Source organism: Alligator sinensis, unplaced genomic scaffold, assembly GCF_000455745.1.
Source record: "Alligator sinensis unplaced genomic scaffold, ASM45574v1 scaffold527_1, whole genome shotgun sequence".
NCBI lineage: Eukaryota > Metazoa > Chordata > Crocodylia > Alligatoridae > Alligator > Alligator sinensis.
Genome location: NW_005841958.1, coordinates 2206298 through 2222890, shown reverse-complemented (window position 1 = coordinate 2222890; position 16593 = coordinate 2206298).

Here is a 16593-nt window from a genome sequence, read left to right as displayed (position 1 = left end):
ATTTTTTCTGAACTACTAATTTTTGGTTATCTTGGTGATAGACCTCTTCACACAACTGTATGTCTAAAGCATTTTTGATCCTTATTTGACTAAATTGTGCTATCTTTGTCCACTATTTTTTTTTATCCAAATGCTATTTATCCCTGTGCTGTGACCTTTTTTTTACCACAATTTGACATCAGCTGCTTTTACACTAAATCAAGTAACATCACTGTTTTCTCTCTGGGCCAAACATAAAGCAGAAACTGCTGGAGATAGCTCGTGGATTTGGCCAGTCAACTAGTGTAGTGGGATTGGTTGTCAAAATCCTCAGGCAGTTTTGAAAGTGTTAAAAACTAAAACCTGGAGGAAAGAAGCTATGGACATAATTGCTTTTTCATTCTTTAAATTTAAAAACATAGTACATGTAAACAGTAAGATTAGCCTCATCAGGAACCCATAAAATAATAATAGAGCATCTGCCTTAGTCAATTCTGTTACAATGTCTCAAGACCAGACTTAAAAACGAGGTAGAATATTCTTATGCCATCTAAGGACCCCTTTTAGGTATGAAGACAGTGGCAAATAAGCAGATCCATAGGCCAGAGGGACTATCAGATCATTGCATTTGACTTCCTCGCTATAGAATTTTACCCTCAACTGAGCTGCACATTTCTTCTTGGCTGAAAAGCATATTCTAGAAAGACACGTTAATCTGGAGATACTAAGAGATGGAGAATCTACACTTTCTTTGGTAGTTTGTTACAGTGGATGATCATCTTGGTGCTTATACACGTGACAAAAATTGGCCATTTTTGTGGTTTAATTGCATCACACTGTACACATGAGAGGGTTTTTTACAATTTGAATGAGTTTGCTATGTTGCAAACTAAACCACATCTGCATGTAGTTTAGTTTGCAATGTAGCTATTTGTAATGTTGCAGACTTTGACAGCTCACTTCTCTGCCACGGGAGAGGCGGGCTGAAGGCAGAAGCAGTGATGGGCCCAATTCTTTTTTTTTTTTTTGGCAGAGCCTGCCCATGTTTCCCATGGCCAGGGGCAAATGTCTGGTGGGCTGAGCAGCCCCTAAGCTGTGGAGGGCCCGGGGCCTGCCTTCTGGGTGGTAGCATCCCCTGGTACCACCCGGGTGGGCGCTACCCCAGCTCATGTTCAGGAAACACTTGGATGGGGCTGGGTGCTGCCTGAGAGTTGGGGCAGCACCCGCCCACTAGCCACCCATCTGGGTGACCCCAGGGGGTGCTATGACTGAAGAGGGAAGGTCCTGGCCCCCTGCAGCTCATCGGGGGGGGGGTGTGGGGGGGGGGGGGGGGGAGGGAAAAGGATCAGGTCCCTTGTTGGGTTTTTTTGTTTTTTTTCTGCAGAGTCTGCCTGCCTCTCGCACGGCTTGGGGATGAGCTGTTGGTGGATCCTGAGTTGTGGGGGGCCCCAGACCTTCCCTCCACAGTGGCAGCGCCCCCCGGACAGCACCCACTCAATAGCAGCCCATCCAGGTGGGCCCGGGTGCTGCCGCTTCCGGGGGAAGGACCGTGGCCCTGCAGCTCAGGGGCTGCTTGGACCACCAGCAGCTCAGCCCCTGGCCAAGGGAGATGCAGGCAGGCTCTACAAAAAAAAAAGGATTGGGCCCCTCACTGTAACAATGATGGGGACCCCAAAACTGAAATGGTGGATTTTTAATCATCACAATTAAACCCTCATCACGTGTACAAGCAGCCCTGTTATTCTTAAAAACATGACCGTTTCTTGAAAATTAAACGGTACAAGTAAATTAATTGGATTACTTGTGAATTAAACTTAAAGCCATTGATTCTTGTTACACCCTTCTCTACTGAACTGAGCAAGCACCCCATATTTTCCCATAAATTCCTCTGAATATCTCCTGTGCCTTTCTTCTGGGTGACTACCACTCTTGCAGCACACTATTTTAGAGCAAGAAGTTATGTAAAAAAAAAAACCATCAGCCTATTTTTCTCACCCAAATGTTGTTCATCTTCCTTTCAGACTTATGCAACAAATCCCCTGATTTAGAGTTGTACTAACCTTCCCATGACCTTGAAAAGGTAAGGAAAACCCTGTGTTAACCATTCTTCTTTCTCCTTATTTGGGTAAACTAGAAGCCATGAGAGCTCTTTATTGACTTTCACTATGGTTTTTACCCTTGGCAGTACAACTGAACCTGCCGTGACCTCTTTTGACCAAGCGTCTTTGTCCAACAAACTGTTCACAGCATCTTGCAGCCAGATGTGAGCCCCCACACCCTGAACATGTAGGCTTGACTATACAGATCTCTTGCCACCTCCACTGACTGCTTATACTGCCTTCAGCTTGTTGCCAGCTGGCCTGATTTGAAGAGAGACCATTGGCCTGGTTCAGCAATGACACCTGATCATGTAGGTGGTGGGAGCCCCATGAGTCAGATCCTATCAAGTTCCAAAGCACGCTGGGGGAAGAGAAGCAATACTCTCCGCAGGGAGCAAAAGGAGTATCTAAGCACACATTGTGAATGCACGTGCCAACCTCTGTCGGCTGGTGCAGAGCATGATTGGAAGGGATAGCATTCATTCCTCCCTCCCTCTTCCAAGCACTGCTAATTCTGCAAATTGCTGTCCCACCAGGAGAGTAGAAGGATTCCAATTGTGACAGTCCCAGGCACAAATGGGTGCCATCAGCCTGGGGCTCCTTGCATTCCCTACTTTTCCACATGCTCATGTAAGGATCTAGCATAATCTGGCCCATTACCTTACAGTTAAATATGATGACATTTTCCTTTTGAGCTAATCATTTCTCAGTCTACCTAGTAATGTTTAACCAAGCACTTGCACTGTACTGTATAATTCCATATTTGTAGATCTCAGAAGAGTCCATGTGACTTTTAATATGTTTGTTAATTTATGCCAAGCAGCAAAGGGATGCCTGGCAATGTGAAAATATGGAAAATCAAGAGATCAGAGTATGAGAAGTTGGATGAGGTACAGGGGTGCAAAACCAGGCTAGGATCAAAAGCAAGCCCCTGCATCTCTGGCCCACTAAGTATTTGGTTTAATAATATAACCACTGCCACTTAGCACTTTTCATTGGTTTCTGTGGAATTTGAATTAGATATCACATTTTCAGGACTTTTAAAAAATCCTTAGGCCAACAGTCAGCAACCTTTTCTAGCCGATGTGGGCTGGGTGGGTTCCATGGTGGGCGAGCAGTGTGGGGCTTCCCCTGTGCCCATGCTGGGGCCAGGTAGCTAAGAGCTGTGCCCATGTCACTGCCACTTCTCCCAGGCTGGCTAGGATGCAGGCACAGCTACCAGATGCCTGGCTCTAGTACATGTCCCCACTAGTTAGAAGCTTCATTTAGGGGGAGGCAAGGGATTAAGGAGAAGCTGAAGCTGCACCCTTGCTGCTGCTTCAGCAGCAGCAAGGGTGCAGCTGAAAGTTGCCTGGCCCTGGCACAGCTCCTTGCTGCTCAGTCCTGTTGATGGCTTTGGTGCGGGCACCAACACAGACAAAGCTCTTGGGCTCTGTAGGGCCAGATCCATTCACTCTGTGGGCCACCGGCTGTATATTGCTGACCCCTGCTTTAGGCCATTAAACTTGCATCGCTGCATGATCCCACCATGTGTTCTTGCATTTATTCTTCTCTTCCTCTCCTTCATTATGGGTAAACATCCCCTGCAATTCTCTTTATTTCACTTGCCCCTTCTTCTCTGTCTTCCTGCCATTCACCAGCAACAGGAAGTATATTCCAGGCTTCTGCCCTCTTATGGTCATATTCGGATTATGACTCTGAAGAAAGGACTGCTTGCAGTCCTAAATTGAATCACTGCTAACTGTCTATTGCTTTGTTCTTCTCCCTTAACAAGATTTTTCTCTTCATCATTGAATCCCTTCAGCATTTTGCCTGCCACTGCCGCAGAGGTGCCAACAGGTGTTTCCAGTAAATAACACCGTTTCCACAAATACTCTTACTTCTCCACTGAGGTTCTCCTACTGAGCCACCACCTCTGGCTCTCGTCTCCACTTGACTATTTCCAACATCTGGAAAGCAGATCTGTCCCTGCAGCCAATCTGACTCACATTATCTGGAAATAGCCCAGTTCCATTATAACAAGACCTTCATTGCCCCATTGCCTTCATGGCTGAAAGACATCTTAGCTAGTAAGGGCACAGATATATGTCCTGAAGGGAAAATGTGCAACCCTTCCAACTAATTGTTCTCCCGCATATAAAGCAACCAACCACAAAAGTCTGGAACAGGGAAGTTCATTTTAATCCTACAAATTTAGTTTTAAAATTAATGAGTGCCACATCTTTCAAGGCAAACTACTCCCCAAGGAAGGCCTGCTTTGTAGCCAAACCACTAACAGGTCTGGGGTAGCCACGGAGTATGAAATTCTGTACCACTGAACACTACCAGGTTATGTAGTTTCAACTGACATGGGGGTGGGGATGGGGGGGCAAATATCAGAACTTTTTTTGTTCAAGTTAACTAATCTCATACCTATAAGATGATTAGTTCATCCAACTGGCTGTGATATTGGGATAGTGCCTGAAAAAAAACAGCCAAAATATGAAACCTTTCTTCTCACCCTGTCGACCCCAGTCAACACTGTTCATTTGGATCAGGTGTTTTTGAAGTTTGCACATGGCAGTCTCATTTGCATTTAATGTCCTTCAGATTACTTCCTTTTTGTTGTGCTAAACACCTCTCTCAGTTGAGCCTAATTTGATGAGGTCATGCTGTGACTCCTGACCCTTTGGGTCTTAAATGAAACCATCTGACAAAAAAAAGTAAGGAGAGTGAGTCCTTTGCCTGTTCATGGATATTTAATATTTGCAGATGTGCAGCCAGCTTTACAAATGACTTGCTTGCCAGGTTAACACTTGATCGGAGAAAAGGAACTAAACAAACTCCTAGAGAAAGTAAGATACTCAAGTAAGTACACGATGTTAATCCAAGTCTCACGATCCAGCCATCCAAAATAAAAATAAAATAGCAGAAGCAAATACAGGCACATTATTATGTGCTATACGGGGCTCCTAGATTCTAATGAACCCTTCCTATCTAGAGGTCTCTATTGTTCTGTACAAGTGTATGTATACAGATACACCCTGATAACAGTCAAGTCCATGGGCTTTGTACAGATTCAGGAAACTGCTCTGAATTCATTCAGTTGATAGATCAGAAATTCTCACCCTGTTTGGCTGGTGAGCTTAGTCCATCTTAACATTTCATGTTGTGAGGTTGGAATGTCGTAACCGTGATGGTCCAGGCAATATACAAGAAGCAAGGTTTGTTGGGCGATATCTTTTACTGGACGAACAGTATACTTGGGAGAGATGTTAGACGTGCTTTTGGGCACAGTGCCCCTCCTCAGGACTGGGAATGAAGCTGATACAGTCTAAGCTAAATACCAGAGAAAGTTATGGCTGTTTAGTTCCATTGCTGACATTTAATGGGTGGCTGATGATTGCTAATCTATAGTTTATATTATCTATAATCTATATTTAATATTTATAGTTTGTAGTATATAGCAGATAACACCAATGGCCCCTTCTGGCCTTAAAATCTATTCTTCTATTCATATGATTTTAAAATGTTCTCAAGTGATGATCATTGTATTACAATTTTACTATGTGCAATTGGAAAAGGAAATGAGCGCTCAGAAATTCAGCTCCATCCCCTGTCACCATCGGTTCCACCTTCCTGCCCCACTTCCCCCCAGCCCGACCCAAAATGCCTCTCTCTCAAATGATGTGGTGAGAAACAGGGTTTGCTTAATAACGTTGAGGCCTGATCCAATATCTATTGAAGTGAAAGACTCCCACTGATTTCTATGGGATCATGCCTTATATTCCATCCCATTTATAATTCCACTTCCTCAGTTTGAATATCACGGTTAATTCTACAGCAGCCTGTAATACTCATTTCATACACTTCCCATAGCAACATTTCTGACTTTTGCAACATTATCTGACCATCCTAAGTCATCTTGAGATATACTGTAATTAACTACATGCAAAGCATCTGACAGATTATCTCTGAAACGCATCAAAGTATGCCATATTAGAAAAATTAAGAAAATCTGTAGGTCATATATTTGCTAAACTCCTCTACCTTATATGAAAATGACTCATTTTCCATCATGCCCCTAGGGTGAGGAGGCGCTCAGATGAAGAAATAAAAGACATTGCTAGTTAAAAAGATGAGACCATGCCAAGTCACTAATTAAAATTTAGATTTGTGTGTAGAGAGCAGGTGCATATGCTAAAGGCTCCTTGAGAGCTGGAATAACTTTGACTTTTATTTTTTACAATATTTTACACTCCTAAATAAGGGCCTCAAAGATTGAATGTATTACTGAATAGATGCTTCTGATGTACACAGGTAAAGAGGCAGCAATCAAAACTGCTTTATAATTGAAAGGACATACTTTAAACTGATCTGGAAGCTTCTAAGAGGCTGATGTAAAGACTATATTCACTTTAAAAAGCAAGGTTGAAAAAAGTAGCACAATGGTTCAAATTCTGTTCACAAAATTCAGGACTCAGATAGACATATATACACATACACACATATATGCATATATTTATAGATCTAGATATATAGCTATATATACACACACACATACATACATGCATATACATACACACACATACACATACACATATATATATATATATATATATATATATTATACGTATATATATATTATATATACACACACACATATATATACATACATACTACACACACAATGCCGGGCTATATGAAATATTTCATGCAGCCCAGCTTTGAGTTTTACAGCTGCAGGATCAAATGTACCTGCCATGGCCTGCAAGCTGGTCAGACCTTCATCTACTTGGTTCAATGAGAATCACAGCCACATCTCTTTGCAGATTCAAAAACACAGCTCCTTTATTTGGAGCAATGATTCTCAACCAGGGTGCTGCAGCAGGCGCTCATGAAATCAATGTAATACATTTATAACTATAGGTTAAATTTACTGAAGTTCCTATATCCATTGAAAATCAACAGCATTTAGGATAACATTTTCCAACGTGCCTGTGTGTCAACAGAGAAACACTGAAAACTCAGTTGGTACCTGAGCATATTCTGATATTACCTATGAAATGAATATTCAACAGGATTATAACAAATTCAGGCATAAATAGAGAGTGGGATTTTCCTCGCCTTCTGTATCCTGCAAAAAGGTGTGCCAGGAACACAGGCATGCCTGACAGCAAATGAAAGCTTGCTGGTACCAAAACCATTGGTGCCTTTTCCCCCCCAAAAACAATTCATCCTTACATTACTTGAAGATTACTCATGTAATCCTGTTTATTGAGCCAAGTGCAACTGCAACATGTTCCACAATTATTCATTTGAATCTTTAAATGAATTCACTTTGACTATGTTCACAACCTCTCAGTATTTGTTTTTTTCAAGAATCCTTGCAAATGAGTTTACAGGCAAGGGTATTCCCTAACACAGCAAGTAATACATAGTAATTCAGAAAATTACTCATTATTATCAGTATGGCAGAAGTACCTAGAGACCCCACTCAAGCTGACAGTGCCATCACGGTAGGTGAAATACATAATCACACTAATTTGCACCAGAAATCAGAATCTGTGTTTAAAACTGTGTCACCAAAGATGAGTTATGCACAAGGAGGCAGTGTAGGAATGAAGCATCCTCAGTGCTGAATTTTAAAAGACATATGACATCACAGGTCTATAGACATGGTGAGATCAGGGTGTGACATGGGTGACACGACTCATCCTTTGTAACAGTAAATCATTGGAAAAGTGAATGTTGCTTCATGCTTTAGCTCTTCCATGAGCTTCCATGTGAATGAAAGTATTCAGGGGCTCTAAGCACAGCTAGTATGAGAATCCATGTTTCCAGTGAGCAAGGAAACCCTGAGGAGTTGGCCCTGGCAAATTTCTCAAGATCTGTATAAATTTCAGGCTATCCAGAGGTCCTAGAGAGCAAACCCCCCTGCTCATTTTATGTTGGTCAAGGCCTAATCCACTCAGTAAAATAAACTGGAGAAAACTCCAAAGGGAACCTCCCAGAGAACCTCCCCATTTAATTATTCAATGAAAAAGCCTGAAAGTAAAATTTTTATTTAGATTTTTTTTCCTTAAATACACAACATTTTTCATATTTGCAACAAAGTTGTCACATTCAACATTTTTTCCAGAAATGTTATTGGATTTTTTTAAAACCATCTCTACCCAGAATCATTGCTGAAATTGTTGCTCAAAAGGAATAAATTAGATATCGTTATGATTAATGAAAAAAGGTGAAAATTGAATACATGATGTAAGATGAATTATTCATGCTAGTTCTTTGTCATGACTGCACCAATACTAAAGGGAAATGTGTTGGATATCACTTGCAACTTTCCAATAAACTTTTGAGTTGTTGAACTGATACTGGAACCATGTCCCCTCCTGCTATTTTTCTTCTTGTTTTCCAGCGTACTCACTGTCTTGTATAATGGACAACTGTCCATTACCCAAGGAATTCAGCTGGATCAATACATTGCTTTGGAAGAACAGCATGTTGAGTAGGTTTAAAACCTAGTTATGTCACAGGTAGAATAAATTTGGTGGCCTTTTAATGACTCTGTTGCCAAAGCTGATCTGATCCACTTAAAATTTTTTCCTAAGAACACAGCACAGGTAGGGACCTATTCAAATCACAATTTCATGATTTTCATGGAAACCACAAAAAAGCAGTTTCCATGGGAGCCAGCAGCCGCTGCAGCCCGGTCTCACAGCCCACTGGGGTCGGGGAGTGAGGAAAGAGCCACTGACACAAAGGAGAGCAGCCAAGATGGTGACTGCTCCCTTCGCTGCTGATTGGCTGAGAGGGCTGCCTTTCATGTGGCCTTGCCCCTCTCTACCAATCAGTGGCAAGGGGCAGGGCTGCATGAACAGCAGCCCTCTCTGCCAACCAGCAGCGAAAGGTGGGGCTGCACAAAAGGCAGCCCTCTTAGCCAATCAGTGGCAAGGGGTGGGGCTACCAGGGCCCCTCAGCCAGTCAGCAGCAGTGGGGAGCACCTGCCACAAAAAGTCCATATAAATGGTGACCAGCAGCATGGTTGGCCCACAAAATTGCTTGTCTGCCACCTCAATTTGGGTAGGTCCCTAAGTATAGGTCACCTATTTTGGACAAAATAAGAACACATGGACCTTGGCCCATCCATTGAAATGAATCTTCTTTTAGGGGTTGGAAAAGTTCAGTTAATGGGCCACAATCTGCCCTTCAGTACCTTTGGGCACTGTTACTCAGTGGGCACTGTTACTCAGTGGGCACATCTACACATGCCATTGGTGCTATAAAGCCTTACTGCACAGTAAAATACTGCGCAGTAAGCCTTCCCTGGAAGAACGTCTACATGTATTCACTACTGGGATATAGAGCTGCTCCTACCTTGCTCTGTCCCCCTGCAGCAACCAGGGGAAACTCCAGGCTCCACCGGGGTGTTAGCCCTCTATCTGGCAGGGAGCAAAGGAGCTGGTCCCAATGTGTGTGGAGCCAGGAGAGCTCTGCCAACCATAGCAGCAGCTGTCTCCTGGCCCCATGCACATCAGGAGGGGCCTTGATGCTCCTGGGCCTGGGAGACAGCTGCTGATGCAGTCTTGTGCACATGGGGGCAAGCCCTGTGCCAAGCGGGGCTTCCCTGCATAGGTGGGGCTGGCCAGGAACTGTTCTGCCTCTACGGCAACAGTCCCCTGTTGGTCAGGGAAATCCCTGAACCAGGTAGTGGAACAGCTTCTGGTCAGCCCCCAGCTGGGCAGGGAACCAGGAGTTGAGCAGTGTGAGGATTGGGGGAGTTCTCTGTCACCTCTGGCCCCCTTGTGTTGGGGTTGACCAGGAGCATATTTGCTCTCAGTCAGTGTTTACACATGCGCTACTGCGCAGTATCTACTGCACAGTTAATTTGCTAGCTGTATTTACAGACAGTAGCTAACTGTGCAGGGAATGGTGTGCACATATAGATGGTGATGCTTTAGTGTGCAGTACATTAGTCTGGTGCAGACACACCCACTCATACTGAAATCAAGTTCACAGCTGTCATAAACTAGGTTTTTGGGGGGTTTTTTAACCTCAGAAGAGGTTAAAACCACTATCGTCAGTAGTGCTAAATTTACATCATTCCCTCTAAGATTGTGTTCAGCAACTGGTTCAGTGTGTCAAGTGGAATGCATGTTGCAGCAAACAACCTCCATGATAGTGGGCACATCTACATGTGCAATTCATTCAAAGCAATAAACTCTGGTGCATATCATGCCATAGTTTATTGCTCCTGGGCACTGTGTTTGAATGTGTGCCCAGAACCACCTCATGCTGAACCAGGTTAGGGCAGCCTCAGCTGGCAGGCAGCCTGGGGGTCAGCCTGCTAGCCCAGGGCTGCTCCGGTCTGGCTCAATGTGCTGCAGAGGGGCTGGATGGGGGACAAGGGTGCTCCAGTGCAGGGCTAGCCAGCAGGCAGCTCCTGCACTGAAACAACCTCATGCCCCAGCCAGGCCTGGTAACTGTCTACATGCGTGTTGCTGTGCCCTAAAAAACTCCACTGCAGGATATCACTTGTATTTACAAGTACTAACCCATGGCAGAGTTTATTAATTTACTGTGACCTAATAGGGCTACATGTGTAGATGCTGAGGCTGCATCCAGACAAGTGTGGCTGTGCAGTATGTGGCACCGCAGACCCGTCTGCAGCACTCCTCACATTCAGGCATTTCCCATGGTGCTACCTTGCAGCCTTGAGGGGGTGAAGGATTTGACCCTGGGAGAACCTGGGGTTAAAAAACCCCACACAGAAAAAAAGTGGGGCAGCGCGCACGGCTGCAATGCATGCTGCCCAAAACTGGAGCCTGGCCTGCTGGAGCCAGACTTCAGCTCCTGGCCAGGCTGCAAGCTGCAGGAGCACTGTGGCTGCACTGTGGAAGCACCTAGCTTCCCCTACCCAACCGGGGGTAACCTGCCACGCACCAGAGGCCATGTGGCACAGGTGTTCCCTGTGGACAAGTAGCAGTGGCACAAGGTGTGGCTTCTTGTCCCCAGGGAACCAAATGTCCACACTCATCTGGCCATGGCCTGAGATGTTTATTGGCGAGATAATTAGGAAGCTCCACAGTAAACGTTAGGGGTGTGTGAAATGGGCCGTATTTGATTCGGATTCAGATTCAGCCCAAATCAGGGACAGTGATTCAATTCGTTGATGCAGATCACTGTCCCTGATTCGATTCAGCTGAATCCACTGTGTCCCTCGCGCTCCTATGGGACACCCCAGCCATCCCACCATCACAGCATTCACGAGCCACCTGCTACCTAGAGGTATGTAGAAAAAACATGTAAAGCTGTGTCTATGTCTGAATTGCCAAATCTTTCTGAATCTCTCTGAATCGATTCGGAGAGTATCGATTCAATTCAGAGAGCTTAAAGGGTCTCCTGATTTGATCCGGATTCAGAGATTTGGCCACTGAATCGGGCCAAATCTCTGCCAAATCGAATCAGGGACCGAAGCTTTGCACAGCCCTAAACATCTCATGTGGATGTGTCCATTGAGTTCCAAGAAGACTAAGCAAACCAATGCCAGATTAATACTCCAGGAGATAGTTGTTAGGAGGCTGAGGACCAGATAGGCAACCTGACTTATTTATATGGCCAGTCTTGTAACAATGTTATTTTTTTTCAGGAAACTTGAACCCTGTATTTTATTCCTGTCTATATTTTAATAATGGATTGACTATTCAGAGATTTATTGGAAATACTCTGAAGCTCATTTATAAAGCCCCCCTTTTCACTGTACAGCTAACAAATATCAACAGTTCGGCCCGTTCTCCTGCAGATAGTATTGTAGGATTACTGACAACCTGGAACCTGTACCATTGAACAGAACAAAGCTAGGCTGAGGGAATACCTTCACTGTCTCTGGGACCATCCTAGCGAGCACTTCAGTGAGGTGCACCAGGTCATTTCTACTCCATAGGCACCAACTCCATGGGTTTTCCGGGGCTCAAGCATGCACTGAAAAAAAATTTGTGGGTGCTCAGCACCCACAAGCCATGGTCATTTTGCTTGCAGACATTTAAGAAAAAGTGTTTTACTGGAACAAGCAGCACATTACTTCAACCCAACTGTTCAGGGTCTGTAAAGATTGGGAGTTTTGGGGGGCTTTTTGGCACTTTTAGCTAAAGCCGATTCAACCAGTTATTAGATAAAAGTGCCAGGAAAGCCCCACTAAAGTTTCTGATCTTTACAGATGCTGCAGAGCTGGGTTGAAGTAATGCGCTGCCTCTTCTGGGTATGCGTGGGACTCAGCATGGGAGTACTCCGAGTTTCAAGTAAAGTGCTGTTTTGGGAGGATTTTTTATGTCTACAAGCACCCACTGGCAAAACCCAAAGTTGGCACCTATGTTCCACTCCCTCTTGAGAAACAAGTAATGTAGTTACCTTAGCCCATGTCAACATACATACCCATACCTAGTCCCAGCCCAAATCTCATTAAACTTAGTGGAAGCATTTGCAAATCCACACTCCTCCATGGCAGGAAAAGGTCTGAAAATCAGAAGTAAAAGGGCGAGTCCTACTACAAAAGAGGGTGCTGCACAGAAGAAGACCCTCTGCACCCACTCATTACTACAGTTATTACCACAGTGGCACAGAGGGGGAAAATGAGCAGGCAGCAAGAAGAGCAGAGGAGTTTAGTGACCCTGGAGTAGAAGATCCAGGGTATTTGCCACGAGACACCCTCAGTTTGGGAATTTACCCCCCTCGCTTGTCTGGAACAGCTCCCTTTGTCAGCCCTGAGGGCAACGCACATTTGTTTTCCCAAACTGAGAAAGACTGGGAGGACTCTGGCAGGAGATCACAAAGATCGGAAACTTCTTTTCATCTGCTAGGTTATGATTAATGTTGATAATTGGGCAAAGGGGGTCTCTCGGAGCTGCCTATTTGTATAATTGGGATATCTCTGTAAGCTGTGTGGAGGGGCACCTAGAACAAAGGCGAGGCACCCCTTCCTAAGGAATGTGCACTGACTGCAAGGAAGCTAGGAGGAGAGACGGGAACTGCAAAAGGGGTTCGTGGTAAATCAATCGTTCAAAACCTTCTGTGCATGGGAAGCACAGAGGAATCAGCCATTACTGTTGACTGCAGATTATAGCGGCAGCAGCTCCAGAGAGAGGATTCCATTCCCTGCAGAGATCCCCTGTGAAAAATCTGCGTCTTCAAATTTTGCTCAGGGGACCAGGAGTTGGCTGCAAGACACAGCCAAAAATAAAAGTTCAAGCACAGAAAAGAATTCAGCGTGATGGAAAAAGTCCTCATTATCCTCTGTCTCTGGAAATGCATTTATTTTGGGAAACCGGTTGTTCCTTTTGTTACACGCTGAACTCGGCTGCTTTAGCTGGGTACATTTCATGGTTCTGGGCACGTGTCTTTTTAAAATTGCATGTGTGTAAGTATACACATACATATAAGATATACTTGTATGCACATAAGATATGCATATATTTCATTTTATTCATGCATTTTAGTTACTTTTCTTTCTTTGTTTCTTTATTTTTGATTCAGGATGGGCAAGGCAGGGAAATCATTTGAAAAACTCTTGGCTAAATCTTCCCATTGGATTAACAGTGTTGTCTGTAGATTAGCAAGCTAGGCTAGGTATAGGCCCAGTAAGAAATAAATGGGGTGCTCGTTCTAAGAGGGCTCTGTATGGACTGCGCAGGCCTCTGCACAGGAGATGACTGTGCTACTGGCCGCCCTTTAAATCAAGCTGTAAAGGCTGAGGCTCTTTATTCTGGAGTTTCTAGGTTCACCCTCTTCCTTTGACCCAGCGTAGAGTCTTTTTTTCAGGCCCAGGCATAACGGGGGCTAATCAGTGGAGAGATGTATTGCATGCAGAGCATTACCCCAAAGCAAAATGCCTTCAGAGAGCTGAGGCACTATAACTCCAGGGGCATGAGGAAGGCACAGTTCGGAAAAGAAAACAATACCTTCTTGGATAGGCCACTTTTTGTGCTAGTCTCTAACCCAAGAAGCGGGGAGGTGAGAATGCCCTGGCTACACCCCGAGCCCACTTGCCAAGACCTTTGTGGGATGCGTCAGGCTGCGCTAAGTCTACCATCCTCTGAGTTTTTGGGGCAGAAGCACTGCCCTTTTGGTGACTGACCTGCAGTTGCAAAAAGGTAGGAGAAAGCTCTCTGACCTCCTCCAGGAATATTCACAAACTCATGCTGAAGGATTTCCAAGACAAGGTCTTTTTAGCACATGGCTCCACCTATCCAGCTCTCATGTTCGGATACAGGCTTAGTGAGGCTAATTCCAATTTGTGAAAAAATACATTTCACCCCTAAGGCCTGGGCTGACCAATGTGGAGGAACCTCCTCAAATGACTCCTCACATACAGAAAACTCATGTACTGGTAAAGAGGACACTGGGTATCTCTTTTCCCCTAACCCACCTAGCTCTTTCCTGGGGTCAGTTTCTTTCTCCAGACGGGTAGGTCTGTTTCTGCACAGTTGTCCAGGATGTGCCTTCCATACCCAAATGTGTCCTGGAAGTCTTTGTTCCCACTCTAGGTCTGCAAAGGAAGGGGCACAGAAGCTAATGGACAAGATTTGAGGAACAGCCAAAGAGGTACCATGTGCAACGCTCAGAAACATGGGTCACCTTCTGAAGAAAAAGATGCAATGGGGAGGAACTCTCTGGAGGCTGAAGAACAATTCAAAACTAACTCCTTATGGGCAATGCCAGCATCCCTACAACTGGTGCCACAGCAGATTTGACTTAGGTGCCCATCTACTTAGCCCACCCCTACACTGCATCTAATAACGTAACGTCCCATTCCAAACAGCGGCACTCCCAACAAATGAACCATGGTACTTACTATATCTCATCCAAGAATCACAAAATGCTTTACAGACATGCATTAAACCCCGCAGGTCAGGTAAGTATTGTTATGGTGATTCAACAAATGAGGAAATAAGAGCATGAAGCATTAAGTGACTTGCCCAGCAATGTATAATGAGGCTGTAACACAGCCAAGAATGGAGCCCAGGCTTCCTGGCTCCTTATCTAGAGTCTTAACCACAAGGGAATTGGAAGTGAGACACCCCCTGTAGAATTGTCTCTTCATAAGATAATCTTGGCAGTATGTGACAGACATAATCCTTTTCCCATATGTTTTATGTGCTATAAATAGAAATTCTCCCCACTAGCACTGTAATCTTAAAAGACAAAAACCCAGAAAACAACAGAGAAATAAATGTATTAATATTATTTTCACAAAATGGTTTGGAAGTTTGAAAGTGCAAAATTGGGTTGAGCTTCCTTTCTTCTTTTATACCATCCATGACACAAGTGAACAAAAAATGTTATTCCACGCTGTAAGGAAGGGGAGCAGCATTTTATAGTAGATGACATCCATGTCAGTGAAATGGAAGGCACGTCAAACCTTTCCTTTGGCTGTGGCACATCACAAAAGCTTTGCAATCCCACTTCTAGCTTTTGGCAAGCCACAGCCAAAAAAGACAGATGTGTGACATGCCTTTCATATCAGTGACATTCATGCCACATGTCATAAAAGCCTGCAACCCCTCTCTGTATCCTTTTGAAGCCATGACATCTTTGTGACAGTAAATACAAGTGTGCAAGAGCTGCATGCTCTTTAGCCATTTCTGAGAATACACCATGTTGGAGAATAGGGCATGGTTGAGCATAATTCAGCATAGTGTACTTTTACATATTACATGCTGCAAATCTGTTCTTGATCTTAAATGTACAGTACACATACTTCACATTACATTAGCCCCAATCATGATATTACTTTGTGTAATAAGATTAGAAAACTAAGGAGTCTAGCTTGTATTTGACAGTTGGCTGAAGGCACTGAAATGAACAATACAAGCAGAAGGTGCCACGCTGAATCAGACTAGTGGTCTTTGTATTTAATATCCTATCTGACAGCAGCTGGTAACAGATGCTTCAGAAGAAAGTACAAGGAACCTGGTGTACGGACTAGGATTGGCCAGAAAACAGCTATTCCTTCTTTCTTTCTTTTTAAAAAAAGAAGAATTTACAAAATTTGGTTTTGTCCCAATGCAGAATGAGAATGAGATTGTCCAAAACAGTTAATGAAAAATGAGAAAGAGAGAGTCCCATGTCAATAGATTCAATAAGCCGGTACTCAGGGCACTCATTTGGATGTGGAAGACTCTAATCCAGTGATTCTCAATCAAGGTGCCGTGAGATCCTTTTAAGGGTGCTTCAGGGTATTACTCAGTATTAGTACTATCAGGTATACAGACACCTACCCATGATTTACTTGCTAAACCCAGCGATTTCAAATAGGCATCCACAGCATCAAAAACTTTCGGACCTGTTGTGATCTTTCTGCGTTCTTTGGAACAGAAGAATTGCGCTCCTGTTTTTCTGTAGTCTAAAACTAAGTGAAAATTAAGAGCTGGCAGGTTTTTGATGCATCTTGATACTAACGAGGAGTGTCTTGACCCTAAAAAGGTTGAGAACCATTATTTTAGTCCCTGTTCCAAATCAGAACCTCATGTTAAATAAC